The following is a 15985-nucleotide window of genomic DNA, read 5'->3' as shown; positions in this document are numbered from 1 at the left end:
CCCTCCCCTAGTAAGGGGTGTGACACACTTTCATTATGTTTATTCAACCTGCTGACATGAATATGTTTAACATTTTTGAAATCTAATAATGTCAGTGTTTAAAAGCAAAGTTATGATGAGAGTTGAAAGTGGAAGTAATTATTTTTCAGCTGACGTTTGGTTCTTCTATGGAAAAAAAGTATTTTTTGGCCTCAATTTATGAATTTATCACTCCAAATCTACTACCTGTGTGCACCGTCAACACACAGATGTATAATCAAACAGTTGCAGTTTATAGCAGGGTTTCCTTAACTGCCACTGTTTATCACTATTGATAGCATCTCATCTATAAATAGATTGTAACTGTTGATCTTTCCCTTGTCACATATCACTATACAATTGCTTGTGGCACGTATACATGAAATCCACACTATGTATTTCATTCTAATAACAGGTCATTTCTATGATTTTCCTTATTATATTGGTTGATCAGACTGTGTTTCACATTAAAGACAACTCTTACCATGGTAAGAACGCACTCTCAAGTCATGGAGTTTAGTGTGTTGCAAAGGGGAGATTCTTACTTCATCTCCAACAGCCTATTTCACTAATTCTCCAGTTTATCTACACGTGTTTACTACTTTCCTCAAATGATGACAGCATTGACTTGTTCAGTGACACAAGGATCAATCACTGGAAGTTATTTACAAACCGCAGATGATGCAAACTGCAAAAGAGTTGCAAGGTGTCTACCCTTTGCTCTCTCTTTACCTGCTCTTTTCTCTCTGGAGATGTCGGGAAGAAAATTCTGAAGTACAAAAGTAAACTTCACTACAATGTGCAACCTACTCCTACATTAGAACGACCACAAACTTGAACTAATCAGAAGACTTAGAGGATTTCAGTATTCTGTTATTATTTTGGTATTGTCTTCCATGTAGCAAATGTGATTGTGTTGAACTTTGTATAACATTGCTCACAGTGCATCCAGAAATGCACACTCTCCACCAAAGTGCAACAAGGAGGACCAAAGTTGGTTGAAATCTGAAGATCCCCAATTCTGAGCTGGTTCAAACATTTTTCTTGTTGACTGGAAAAGACTGTATGACAAGCAATGCCCTCAAAATATGTTCCTCTCCACCACACCGCACAACATGAAATCTTGTTTCTGCACTGCTCTGCAAAATGAGGAGCTTCAATGCACCTTCTCCATACTTCAGTAGGAAAGCTTTTCCTTTACCCAACTCTTGCCCTTGACCTGTGCAATATGCTGTTTCTCTGCAAATGTGCACATTTTATTCCGCAAAGTGATGCACCTCTTTTTGAATGCACAATTTTCAATTAATCAATTTTATTGAGAACTGCATATTTTGGGGTCCCCGAACAATGGTTGTTGGGACCTTGGGTTCCCAGCTAAGAAAAACAAACAAAACAGACATGCCATGCTCAAAGGCCTTATTCAATGGAAGAACTACTGCCAGAACAGCCCTTGCAGCTGCTGTAGGACCCGGTGAGGAGGGGAACCTGGTGATACTTGTCCATCCATTAGAGAGATCACTGTTCTTCTGAACAGGGTTACAGAAGAGCAAAGCAGGGATCAGCATCAGCTGGCAACCCCAAATTTTGCTATGGGGCCCAGCGATTGAGTGACTGGTTGTATTATATAGGCAGCAGCTAATGGAGTCAATGACAGCAAAAGAAGCAGCACTGCAACATGTGCACAGTCAGTTCATCAGCCCATAGAAGTCAATGATTTCTTGGGAGAATTCATCAAAGCATAACTGAATGAAAACAGAAATCACTTATGTTTTGGATGGACTGATTCTCCATACCTTCCTTTAAAAAGAAATGCAGTCAGATGAGCCATTTTCCCTTTTGCCCTACGGAGGACTGGGAGTAATTATGACATTTCTATTTCAGTTCTTGATGACTTAAACATGAGATCATGAAGTACAAGTGGAGTAATTTCCTTGTGCTACTCCACAATCATATATACAGTGAAGACAAATACAGAGCTTGACTGGATTGAAGGAATGCTATATATAGCTACAACAAAATATATGCCAAGACAAATAGGATTGAAAACGATTTAGCATTTTCATTGTTTTTTGGCTATCGAAAGCAATTTAACACGTTAGTAGAAGAATTCCGTGGACACCTACTGCTCACTTTTAGTATTTTTCCTTTATTAAACTTCAGGCTTTAAGTGGAAAGAGGCACTGTTAAAACTCAGATGATTTCAGTGTAGACAGGCAGAACTGTGTGCACTAGACCTACCTTTTATTCACTCATGGGCTATTAGTGTTGTACAAGGTAGAAGATATAGTTGTCCATTATTTAGAAGGCCAGATAATTACCATCAGAAGACAACCTTTTGGGTCAAGCACAGGACCCTTTTCCCAGACAAAGCCATAGACATTATTTTTAAAGCTCAGCATCAGCTGGACATCAAAAAATTACATGAAACTCGTGCTTGTTCCTCTCCACGGAAATCTTTAGTAAAAGGTAAAAGATTTATTCGATCTGAAGAGAAACCAGTGTATTGCCATAGACATTTTTATAGATTAAAATTTTCAATTTATACACAAATTTTACCACCAAATGGAGTGACGTGGCACTTGCGACCACAGTGTGTCATTACTGCCACGTATCACAATGCTAACTATAGGGTATATTTACTAAACTGCGGGTTTGAAAAAGTGGAGATGTTGCTTATAGCAACCAATCAGATTCTAGCTATCATTTTGCAGCATGTACTGAATAAATGATAGCTTGAATCTGATTGGTTGCTATAGGCAACATCTCCACTTTTTCAAACCCGCAGTTTAGTAAATATACCACTATGTGTGTGACACAGGAGATTGGCAGCAACAACATGCGTCTGCTACACTAGTGTGTTAGTAGTGACAGCACATTCTCTTTTGTGCTAATAAATTATTTTCTATGACTTATTTCTATTCAGATCCTTTAGTTCCAAAAGAAATTGATTTTTCACTATTGATTCATCTATAAATCAGGGTTCCTAATGAAATTATGTGGGTAATATATCATTGTTCTGTATTCACACATTTGAAAAATATAGCTAATTGATCTTTTTAATCATGTGATCACAATATGATGTATAGTTTTAAATTCATCTTTTTTATTAATTGTAAACATTTGTTGTTAATCATGTTTAGTAAAGTTCTTAACAATTTACTGCACCTGGCGAGGAGAGAAGTGGTAAAACTCACGGTTAGGGTAAACTTACCTCTTCTTATGCTCTCAAGCGCAGTACAGTTTAGGTGATGGATAAACTTTAGGTTTGATTTAGAGTTGAACATAAAAATGCCCTGCTTGCCTAAACGCAAAGATGCATTTTTACACTTGTGTTTCTGCATCTATATTTTGAGTTGCACTCAGAGAGAGTTGTTACAGTCATCATAGTCAACTCCAAAACTTGCACCAGGTTTATGTAGGTGTAAAATTTACATTTTGCAGTTAACATATTTCAAGATCTACCGCTCCCCCATGTATAAGACACACCTTAATTTTGGCCGGCTCTGATTGAGCAGCCGGGTGCCTGTCTCTGCCGAACGGACCTGCACATAGAGTGCAGCCGCCGGCAGTAAGACCCTGAAATCGCCCACCCCAATGCCACTGTACCGCTGCCCCCCCGGATCCCCCTGCTGTCACTGTAATGTGTCTTCCCCCCCCCCCCCCCCCGGATCCCCGCTACCACTGTATAAGAAGCACCTAGTTTTTAGACCCCAAATTTTTGGGAAAAAGGTGCGTCTTATACATGGGGAAATACGGTATGTAACTCAAAATAATACACATCTCAAAGGGAATGCTTAACTTGTAACGGCCCTTATCTGCTTTTCCAAGTGTAAAGGGGGCAATTTGCATGCAACTCTCAATATGGATGCAACATATGTGCAGTACATCAATTTTGCACAAAGGTTCATCATTACAGTGTGCAAATGCATTTACATGCAACTCTCAAACAGGACCTTTATATTATATTTTGTTGCATTAATGCACCCACCAAAGCAAAAAGTCTTTCTTTTGTCCCGCAGGGAAAGGTCTACCCTTTCAACGTTGAATCGCTTGCAAAATTTAAATAGCAAAAACTAAAGCATTTTCAATTAAGACAAATATGGTGGAAAGAGCAGCACATATCAGCTCGTTCTTTCCTATTTTCCTATAGATGACAGTCTTGCGTGGCCATCTGCTGGTGGCCATGTCTGGAGGAGGAGTCAGGGCCGACACATTATAATGAGATAAACCATTAAGATGTTACATGATATGTTGTTCTCTTCTATCCTCCCTGCAACATAATCCTTTGCTATTCAGGAGACCTGCATTATATGTAATAATTAAATATTACATAAGGATCCGCTCTGCACCAAACAGGAGCACTGAGGCTCTATGAATATTAATGCATAAATCCCTTTGTACAATTTTTTTAAAGCGCTATTAAATCCAAATATTTAAAGTAAACCATTGAGACAAGTCACACATCACAAAACTATTGATCCACAATTATTGTTTTTAATTATATTGACACCAGCGCTGTAATGCAGCAATGCTAACCACCATGCTGCCCCGATACACAATGTTTTTTTTTTATGTGCACATGTACTCCTACTTGGCAGCTAAGTGCGTTTGGGAGTGCATGTCCACTTCACAGTCTATGGACACATCTCTGTAAAATCACAAGTGGGATGGGTGGTGGATGTTCTGCATAATATGCATGTTAGAAACAAAAAAAACTTCCCAAGTTCAACCTACTACCACTATAGGAACTCTTGTTATTCCCCTAACTGCTTGGATTAGTCTCATTTAAATTTTAGTATAATCATTGCAGTGAGTGGACTTTGGGGCTGTTTTTATTACATGTGGTACTTTGTGTGTTTTAAGCTTGTTGTTACATTGGTTGAAGTGTACCTAGAAATGTGCTTTCCATCAGAGTTGACCATTATAAGTCCCATTATAAGTATAGAGATGAAACCCTATTTGTGATACCTCAGAGACACCAGAGAATTTAAGTCCTTTTATGGGGGTGAAAATGACAACCTTGTCCTGCAAAATACAATCTTATTTTTCCACTTAACGTGTGCCTAATATTAGCAAGGAACATCTCCGATACACCCAACACTTACCATGCCTTTGTGCACCTTCACAGCCACTACCAACTTCCCCCACAAATCCATACTCAAATCAGGGTGCACATGATGAACAGTAGTCTTTTGACGTCACAAAATAGCTTTGCGCTGCAATTATAAATGACTGAAGTTGTTAAATGAGCCTTGATGGTAAATCTTAAATTCAATTTCCCGTACATCTGTTTAAAAGTAAAGTGGGATTGAATATTTCCTTCTCCTTCATCACAAAAAGCATAAACCACACTCTGCCAGCTGGTTTACATTTTTAAAAAATATATAATTAAGGGATTATACACCCTTTTAAAAAAACATTCATTTTTCCTAAAATATTTAGACAAATAATGCTGCTTTGTAATATTACTATTTCTCTGTTACTGATAGATAAATATCTCAATTTAAAATGTCCTATTGTTTACAAGTGTTAAGACTTGCTGCACTTTGCTGCTGATCACCACTCATCATGGCTCATAGGGTAGTTTACAAAACTGTGGTGGCCAAGAGTTGGTAAACAAAGTGCAGTGTTGTAGTCATCATCATCAACATTTATTTTGTATAGCGCCAGCAGATTTCTTAGCGCTTTACAATTGGGAAAAAACAGTAAAAAAACAATACTGAGTAGTACATACAGAGAGGTAAGAAGGCCCTGCTCACAAGCTTACAATCTATGGGACAATGGTTTGATACACAAGGGTAAGTGCTACATCATATTGCATATTTGTCCAGCTAGAATGCAAAGGTTACAAAATATTTAGTGGGCTGTATGCTCAATCACACAACTATGTTGGTGTTATGAGCAATGGAACAGTAAAAACTACCTAATGGTGCCTCTTGCTATTGCAGGGTTACCTACATGGGTAAGTATGGATTTAATAAAATATTTACACATTGATAATATATAACATATATTATTGCTGAGAATAGAGATTTTTTTAATCAGTTTATGAAACCCACAAAGTATCTAGGTTGGGTCAGACAAGGCAAATTGGTGCTAATGTCTGAGACATCACACCACATTTATTTGCTATCAGAGTACTCTCACGGCAGTTCCAGTAATCCCATACAACCCCTAAAGAAGTGCGCCTGGCATATAAAGTTAAACATAAATAAATACAGAAATAAAAAATTAGCTCCTCCCTTATAAGTTGTGGATAGAATGCTAAAATAGGTCCAACCTAGGGCTGGAGATTTAATCCCAAACGCCTCTTGGCCTGGGAAAATTATAGCTAGTCTGGTACATTGGAGAATGCAGAATAAAATGAACTAAATCCTAGTCCTTGGGAACCTACTAGGACCCCACCTGGTGATGTGTGAGGCTGGGGAGTTATAAAAAAAATACCTATTCCCTCGGAGAAGCTCACCCTGGCCCTACCTTGTCCAGTGTGGAGACGGCCCTTTTTGGTGTCTTTTCAGGTCCATCTGGTGTTGTGTGGGGAAAGGGGAAATTAATGACCAGCAATATGTCCAGGCAAGTACCTATTCCTACAGAGGATATGTTGGACTATGTTTAAAGGAACGAATGGACCCTACATGAAGATGATGATGAACAGGGAAGGCCTGTAAAATAAGTGAGCATTAATATATTTTTAACACAAGTTATTAGATATTTCTTCAACCAACAATGATAGTGGGGTTGTTCTGACATTTCCAGCATAAAGGTCTATGCTATTTCCATTGTTCACTCTGAAACTGCAAAGCATACTCACATTTTCAATTTATTCTATCAAAATTCAAAAAGTATGTATCCCTTATTGTTATAACCCGATTAATCTGTATCAATATACTCAATACTAGGCTATAGTCACTATCCTGACATTACTACGTTTGAATAACTGAAACTTAATAGAAGAGCAACTGCTGTACATTGCTGTTTTAATGTTACCTTGACATGATGAAAAGCATTTCATATTAATGTTCTCTGTACAGAAGAAAAGGTATTCCAATAAGGCCTAGAATTTTTCCATAATCACTGAAAAGGAAAATTGTGCTATATAGTATTACCAAAGATATCACTAACGAAAGTGTGTTTCTGCTTGCATGACCTTACCGTGTGAAAGAAATCTTCAAATTATGTCTTAGCCTTCTTTTCTCTCTGCTTGATAGGCTCCAAAAGCAAAGAAGGGCAGGCTGTCACAATATTGTCGTCATCAGCTCCCAGCTTCAAAAGCCTCTGCAGCTTTTGAGTTGTCATTTATAACTTGGATCTGAATCAACCCACAATTCCCCAGACAACTCTAGAGAAATTAATAACAGACCTCCAGCCTCTCCTATGACTTTGAGGAGGCAACTCCAGTCACATGACCATTGGCAGTCAATATTATTTCTTGACATGGTTGTAAAAAGTAGAAAGGAGCTTATGGCCTTTGTTTAGATGAGAAATGGGCTTTCAAGCTGTGTGCGATTTTGCAGCGAGGGACCAAGGGAATACAAAGTTTGCAAACAGGAGATTCCTTTATATAATTTTTGAGTCTCATACGCCAATCCCAAAGGTATGCCTTGCAGACAGCAGAGAATTCCACTTTTATCAAAAAATAATATGGCAATCGTCCAATGCCAAGTTTTACAAAAACAACTGACTATGTATGAAAAGCTAAATCTTTACATTAAAAAAGGAGGAGCTGCGGAGGAGTCAAAACAACACTCAGCGTGAAACAAGGCATGCACAGAATAAATCTCAACATTTTGTCTATCTGAAAAAAAGGAGGCATATCACAAATACAGCCTGTAGTCTGGGTTTCATTAGAACACATTTTCTTTTTCCCATTTATCTTCTGAGAGTATATGTGAATTTTTTAACTGGCTTTGTAAAACACATCCAAGTTTGTAGAACTTCTGACCATTTATGTTATTTTAAGCTGTCACTTTGTGTTCCCCCGTTGCAGAGAAAAACAACTTTTTCTAAATATTAGTGTTGAGATAGTAGATACCGTATGTTTTATTTTTATTGTTTGTGGTTAAACTATGGCACATATACAGTTTATGCTACATGACATTGGAGATCAGTTCCATACGTCATACAGTTTCCATCTGATCTGTATATTTTAATAACTTTTTTCCACTTGTACCCGTCACTCGAAAAACGTCAAAAAGCACAATGCTTTTTTTAAAAACTGTTCAGCGACACAGCTGATAACATCTGTGAATTATCATTGTAATAATCATAGTTTCATTTATTTGGACAAAAAATAAAATAGAGATCCTCTCCTGGATTTTTAAAGATATTGGGCCTCAGCACAAAATTGCACAAAACTCTTTTTTGTGGTTTAGTGCGTTTCAATTTGCAAGGCGCGCCTAAATACCTGAATATCTGCCAAAAAGCATGAGTTTGCAGAGAAAAATGGTGGCATTTGAGCAGTAGCAGAAGTTTACAGCAGCTGACAAGGGAAAGGAGAGGGGCAGAGTGAGTGTTTCTTTGACTTAGTATGGAATAAGCGTACTATTGCTGAGCAGTGTGCAAACGAGATTTAAATTTGCGGAGTCAGATTATTTAAATGATAGAGAGGGTGCATTTTTAGGGGTGTCATTTGCTGTGCAGAAGGGCACATGACAATTTCCACTCTGGAAAGAACTGAATTTTTGAACCAGATCTTAGTTAGGATCCCATCCTAGGGCAGCACGGTGGCGTAGTGGTTAGCATTTCTGCCTTACAGCACTGGGGTCCTGGGTGCTACGGTTTCCTCCAACACTCCAAAAACATACTAGTAGGTTAATTGGCTGCTACCAAATTGACCCTAGTGTGTATGTGTATGTTAGGGAATTTAGACTGTAAGCCCCAATGGGGCAGGGACTGATGTGAGTGAGTTCTATGTACAGCGCTGCGGAATTAACGGCTCTATATAAATAAATGGTGATGATGATGATGATCCTATACTTTTCTTGAGATGCATTCTCTGCCTTCCATTTCCACTTCAGAAACACAGTTCTAGATGTACTTTGCCCATTGTAAAGCAAAGCTTTAAACACACAAAAGTGCCACATGTAATGTCCCTTCACTCCATGATTAATTTAAGCCATAAATGATGTTAAACCAAATAGTATTTTAGGAGCGATATTGAGACGTCTTGTTAATGAAAGGTAGGAGGTTGGACATTTCATGTGATGTTTACACTTTTGCATGTTGGGAATCTTCAGGTTTTTTTTTAACATTTTCCCACACTAAGGTGTACTTCTAATTTGTGAAGGTGTCCCCTGAGAGCAGAGAGTAGGCGAATAACTTGATGTGGCCTGGACGAATTACCAAGACACACCACTGCACAGTGACTCACGCAGGGGGGGGGTTCTGGGTGCTGTATTGTATACCTCACTGCCACGGACGCTTCTTTGACAGCGCCGCGGCTGCTGTATAGTACAGTGCTGCCTAAACGGAGCTGCCGAAGATGTGCGGGCGCATGCGCGGCAGCTCTCTCGCTTTTTTTTTTTCCGGTGGAGGGGAAACCCCCCCTTAAAAATGTTCCGTGCATCCCTGACTGCAAATCCAAGACTAGCGCATTAAATGTTGTTTTTTTGTGCTCAAACTTTTGACAGATGAGGAACAAGAATGGGTCTGGGCATGGCGGCTGCCATGAGAGGCCATTATTCGTAATAAAAGGAGAAGTGTGAAGCAGCCGGGAAACATTCAAAAAATAGAGTTCCCAACATCAGCATGGTTATGACGGAAGGTCCCTGGATAGATGGGATTGTGTGCAGTACAGCAGCAGGAGAAGAGCCCCAGTGAAAAGTGCCCCCAGCAGCTATAAGTTGTGGAATGCGGTCCCATGTTTAGGGGAGGTTATGCACATATGGAGTAGAGTCCTAGATATTGGGATATTTTAAGAGGAGGAATGCAAGAACCTCTGATGCTTGCTGACTGTGTGCTTGTTGGATAAAAAGCTCTGACCATATGCTGTGGAACTACTGCACCCAGAAATACTGGGCATGTAAATTGCCAGATATTTATTGCTGCAACAAAGTAAAGTGCAGAAGGCTCCAGGAGTCTAAATAGCGTATAACATCTGATAAAGAACTATGCTGTAGGCGTTAAACAGTGTGTGTAACTGTTTCCGCTGGAGGAAAAGGTGTTTGAATAAAGTTTTGTTTCATTATTATGAGGTGGCCTGGCGCCCAATATTTGCTCTCTGCAGCTTTTGCTGTACTAACTCAGCTAAAGAGGAGGGGAACAGGCCACCAGGGCATTCATATGACTCACAAATTATTGTCTAGTTATTTATGGTGACCAATATACAAGTTCTGGTGGCCAAAATACAAGTTACTGTAATTATACATGCACTTGAACTTGCAATTAGGAAAGATGACCAGTAGTACCTTGAACTAAGTCATCTTGGTTTCTGCTTCCTGTTTGGGCCTTTGAATAAGCATTTCCTGAATAATCATGTGCTTGAAAACTGTGTTGTTCTATGGACTCAGAATTCAGGTAGTCTCGGACTTATCTCTAATTGCTTAACTTTTGTATCAGACATGATGTGTACCCAACTACTCTCTAGTTGCTAAACTTGTGTTCCAACTCACATCCGATTCGTCTGTCAAATCTGACTATTTCCACATTTCCATTTGTGGTTAGAATTTGCTTGTGTTTATGAATCTATTTGGCCATTTGACGTCAGCTACACATATCTGTATTATGACAGTTTCATTATTTAATTTATATATTTTCACTATTATCAATGCCAATTTCATGGAAATTCATCTATTTCAGTCACTACATTGCATTATTCACAGAGTGGGATTAACTTAAAGTGTATTGAACATATTCCTTCTGATTAGTTCTGGTGATTTATCTCTCAAGCACTAGATTTAATTACTTAATTTTCATTCATGTAATCTTATTCACTGATATTTTTAATACCACAAGCTCCCATATGATATTTTGGCATTTAAAAAGACTTGTAACTTTACTTTGGCTGTAAAAGTATATACCTCTTACATCAATTTTTTTCCTATCCTCTCCTTCTCATATTGCAGTCTGCAATGTCTTATTTCATTAACTGATAAGTTATTTTCAAATATCACTAAATTTATATATATATTGTGTATATATATATATATATATATATATATATATATATATATATATATATATATATATATATATCATTAATTAATTAATATCCTAACTATACTAATACTAATACTAATCATATAAGTATATTGTTTTAAGGGAGTCTGAATGACATCTTCCTTGTATAAAGTCTGTCAATGATAGCAACCTCTAGTCACTCCCTGATTTAATATCTTATCCTATCTTCACACAGTCAACCAATATATTACTTCTAGTTTGTCAGGAAACCTTACCTGACTACCTTTATTAGTCACAAACTGCCATCTGCGCACTCGTGACTTGGAAACTTACTATAAGGAAACATACAGGAATCCAGCCTTAGTCTCGCACTCACCTCTCTCTCTTAGGCTGCAAATTTAGCTGGTCCCTTTCTCAACACAGACACACACTTCCACACCTCTCCGCAATTGCCACCAGCTATGTATAAGGACCGTAGCAAACCTATGATTTAGTTACCTAATTGCGCACCCTCTGTGCTCTGGTAGCTAAAATAGTTACAATTTCACACCCTGGTATCTATAAGGGTTAACTCAGCAATGCAATTTATCTCTTCTAAACAGGCAGTGTATTTGTTTAGGACTGCAATTATTAATTTTTACATTTAATATACAAAAATTGCAATGCTTACAGGTTATGAAAACAATAAACAATTGACATACAAATAAAAAAATTGCATAACAGTTATAAAAACAAATGGGATGAAAGTACAGAGCATACATATAATAATCTGTATGCCTCAGGCAGGCAGAAGAGAAGGTCATTCCTTCAATTAGATTCACCCCAAGAGCTGATAATTTCTTGTAACTGGTCTCAGTTTTTAAAGACACTTTTACACCTTTCCCCACCTCCAGGGTGTTGTGGTCTGGGACACTATTTATAACCACAATTTGTATGTTCCCTGATTTAATAGCCAATTCTACTATGTGACCTAACTTTCTTGTGAGTGTCATGTGGACCCAATTTTATTATGAATAGATCAACTATGAATTTATCAATTTATTGATACCAAACAGGCCTAGGTCCATTGTATTAGTTGAGCTTATACTCATTTCTTCAACTTCTCTGAGTGTCAAAATGTTTTATTTGATGTATGGGCTGCCCTTCATCATGCTATTTATGAATACATGGTTGATCACTACTTTTACTGATTTTAAGTGGTATTTTAGAAACTGAAATATATCTGCCTATACAAAATATAATAATTCCTCACGTGGTCTGCTTGTATAAGACCACAAGCTGTAAACAGCTCCCTCCTGTCTGTCCAATGTCTCTTTAGGTGTCACAAAACTCTGCTATGTCAGGACGTAGCTCACCCCAGGGGCCTTTGAAGCTGCTCAGCTTCCCCTAAAACTGGTGCTGTTATGTGTTAACATAGAAGTGGGCAGAACCACCAAGTAAACACACAAGAGACCCTCTGACTTCACATTTTGCACCTTAGTAGCTCAATTTATCAATGGATTCATTTGATATACCATATTTACACTGCAGTTATGATTAGGCCTTATTCCCCCCAGTTATGTTCTTTGTTAATCCTTATAGCTGTAATTCCACTAGGTTCACTACTTAGTCCTTTACTGTTTTTGGCAGCAATCACTCCACTGGAGATCTAAAGATAAGGGGAGCATGCCATTTAGTGCGGAAGATAGCATGTGATTGCTTTTCAGTCCCACAGTGTTGCAAAGGAGCAGGCCAGGACATGCAACACTGCAATTCTGGCACTTACCAAAATAGCTGGTATATTTGAGAGTACAAGAGGGATGGCCTGTTTTCACAATCCTTTCATAAAATGGCCTGTCCAGCCTCTGTCAGGGTCCTAGTCCTGATTTTTAGTAGCTTTGGATTCCAGTTGCTGTATGACTTGATGCTAATGGCTGTACTGGGTTTGTGGTGATATCTACAGATAGAAACTGTCCAGTGAATGATTAAGTAACTGGTCATTTTTGGAGTTTTGGCTTATTTCTTGCACCAAAGTTGTGTGATATGTGCCTTGGCAACTTTTTAAACCCATCCCAGGGCATTGCAGTGTGGGCCTAAAATAGCAATGCTTACTATAGACATATTAACTCTTTACAATGTGCATGATGAAAGCAAGTTGTACATGTGTATGGTGTGATTATCTGAAAATATAGACACAGAGAATGGTCTTATGAAATGAATTAGATCTGACATATGTTATTCAGGCAATTCCAATTCAATTATGTCTGCCACTCAGTCAATTCTCCTGCTGCTGTCAGCAATCAGTTATATTTCTGAAGTCATTCACTGCTTCTCTGGTCAGAGAAAGATCTGAGACACACACGTAGAAGTGACAACATACATGAAGACCTTCATTAAAATGTACATGTCGCTAAAATATTACTTAATATAATTTTTAAAAAAACATGTTGAAATATGTAAAATAAATAATTGTGACTTGTGTTTGTTTAAAATTTTATTTCTTGGTAAATTTTTAATAATTATTTATATAGCTGCAATATTATATTGATGCTATATAATCTGAAATTATTACTATTTATCTATGTAGCGCCAACATATTGTGCAGCACTATACAGAGGATGTTTATTTATTCACATCAGTCCCTGCTCAGTGGAGCTTACTATTTAATTTCCAATACCCAGTATATTTTTCATCTACGGGAGGAAACCAAATGCACAAATACACAGGCAAAATAAATAAATAAATAAATATATATATATATATATATATATATATATATATATATATATATATTTATATATATGGAAAGAATGCTGCAAAGTAAGAATTCTATCAAAAATAGAAGTGTTAATAGTTTATTTTTATCAATTAACAAAATGCAAAGTGAATGAACAGAAGAGGAATAAAATCAAATCAATATTTGGTGAGGTTGCACTAATGACCTATATATAGTGACATTACTACCTCTCTCTTTCTGCTACTAATTCCTCTCCCTATGCAAGCTAGCAGCCAACTGGCCTTCCCTATTGATTTATTATTTTTTCCCCCCACAATTAGGGCTCCTGAAACAGTGATTTCTAAATCTCTTTCCTTCTCAGTAGTTTACATTTTAGTGCCATTTATACTATTTTCAGCCTTTGGATTCTTGAAACCCAAGTGTATAATTTTGAATTTTTCAGCATTAAACCGTAGTTTCAACACTCTTAGCCATCATACTAATATAACTAGATCAGCAATGATTTTGTTTACCCCCTTAAATTGCAACACTGTTTGCACTATCAGATTTAATTTAAAAAAATCAACCTTCTAGAAAATCTAAACCAATATGTAAAAAATAATTATGCAGAGACACGTTAGAGTGAAAAAACAAAGACGCAAACATTCTATAATGACTATTTTGTGGAGTCGTTTGAAAGCTCAGCACATTTGAATAAGCTAAATTCATACATCTGAAAAAATACAGTTTTCATATTGAGTTTATGGCTCCTGGCACTCTGTGCTACCTTGGGACACTAGTTTATACCTCTGAGCTGGCTTAACTAAATCACTTGGATGTTGTTGGATCTTTCAGTAAACATATTAATAGCAACTTAATTAATCTACAAATATTTAATTTATTTACGAATATTTTTTTTGTACATGCACAAGAAGTTATCTTTGTTTAGTTTTTTTTAAACATTCACAAACTCTATCATGTTTATGAATAGAAGACTTGGATTGAGTTCCACTGCTTCCAGGAAATAGGTGTTGTACTGAGAGCCTGAGCTTCACATGGGTTACAGTGCCCAGGCTCTATCAACCAGAAATACTAAATAAGTAAATTCAACATATGGCTGGATCAAGTATACTTGTCTGTAAAATACTCTTTTTGTAACATGTTGTTTGTTAAAGCTAAACAAAATATTCTACCATATTCTGTCTGGAATCAGACAATTATCTAACTCTTGTCATGGAAAGCACACTTATCCTGCCATATAACAAGGAAGAAAATATGTGTGGGTTGCAGTGGCCCTTATTGTCAACATCTGCTTAATCCCAGTCCCATTAAATCCCCAATTCTTTAATGGTCATTTTAACCCAAATACTTATGCCATGGCACCAACCTGGTAGTTTATCACATACATTTCTGGTTTCTTGCCTCTTTACCCGACAATTCACTCTATAAAAGGGTGTAGTACCTATTTACGGTACTGACTACCCCGACAAAAGACATGACGACACGAGGACTCCGACTGAAGAGGAGGCCGACCTTACCGGAATGCAGATGTCTTCAGATGACGACTCGCTGTCTAGCTATCATTTATTTAGTGCATGCTACAAAATGATAGCTAGAATCTGATTGGTTGCTATAAGCAAAATCTCCACTTTTTCAAACCCGCAGTTAAGTAAATATACCCGATAGTTAGCATTGTGATACGTGGCAGTAATGACACACTGTGGTCGCAGGTGCCACGTCACTCCACTTAGTGGTAAAATTTGTGTATAAATGGAAGATTTCAATCTATAAAAAGGTCCATGGCATTGTCTGGAAAAAAGGTCCTGTGCTTGACCCAAAAGGTTGACTTCTGATGGTAATTATCTGGACTTCTATATCTTCTACATTGTATAACACTAATAGTCCATGAGTAAATTAATGTAGGTCTAGTGCACACAGTTCTGCCTGTCTACACTGAAATCACCTGAGTTTTAATAGTGACTTTTTCCACTTAAAGGTTTAGGAGTTGGTGGCGACAACCCTTCTGGGAGGGCTTACCTTGGACGTCTGCGCTTGGTGTTGGTATTTTGATAGTTGGTGCTGCCGTGGCGGATTGTCTGGGTGTTCCAGTTCCCGTGCTTATTGGTTGTATTCTTGTTTATTCCGTGGCGCAAC

At 37.6% G+C, this 15985-nt stretch overlaps 1 non-coding gene and 1 pseudogene across 1 annotated transcript; one reads left to right on the top strand and one right to left on the bottom strand.

Moving 5' to 3' along the window:
* The first annotated feature begins 1827 nt into the window (after positions 1–1827).
* The window catches only part of LOC142159444 (histone deacetylase 9-like), a 126624-nt pseudogene continuing 112466 nt past the window's right edge, over positions 1828–15985 (top strand).
* On the bottom strand, positions 2408–2522 carry LOC142159713 (U5 spliceosomal RNA). Its single transcript, XR_012692974.1, has one exon. It is a non-coding gene; the product is annotated as a U5 spliceosomal RNA (small nuclear RNA).

The sequence above is a fragment of the Mixophyes fleayi genome, chromosome 5, assembly GCF_038048845.1.
Source record: "Mixophyes fleayi isolate aMixFle1 chromosome 5, aMixFle1.hap1, whole genome shotgun sequence".
Lineage (NCBI taxonomy): Eukaryota > Metazoa > Chordata > Amphibia > Anura > Limnodynastidae > Mixophyes > Mixophyes fleayi.
Note: the sequence above shows the minus strand (reverse complement) of the source record. Positions and strands in the feature narration are given on the sequence as shown.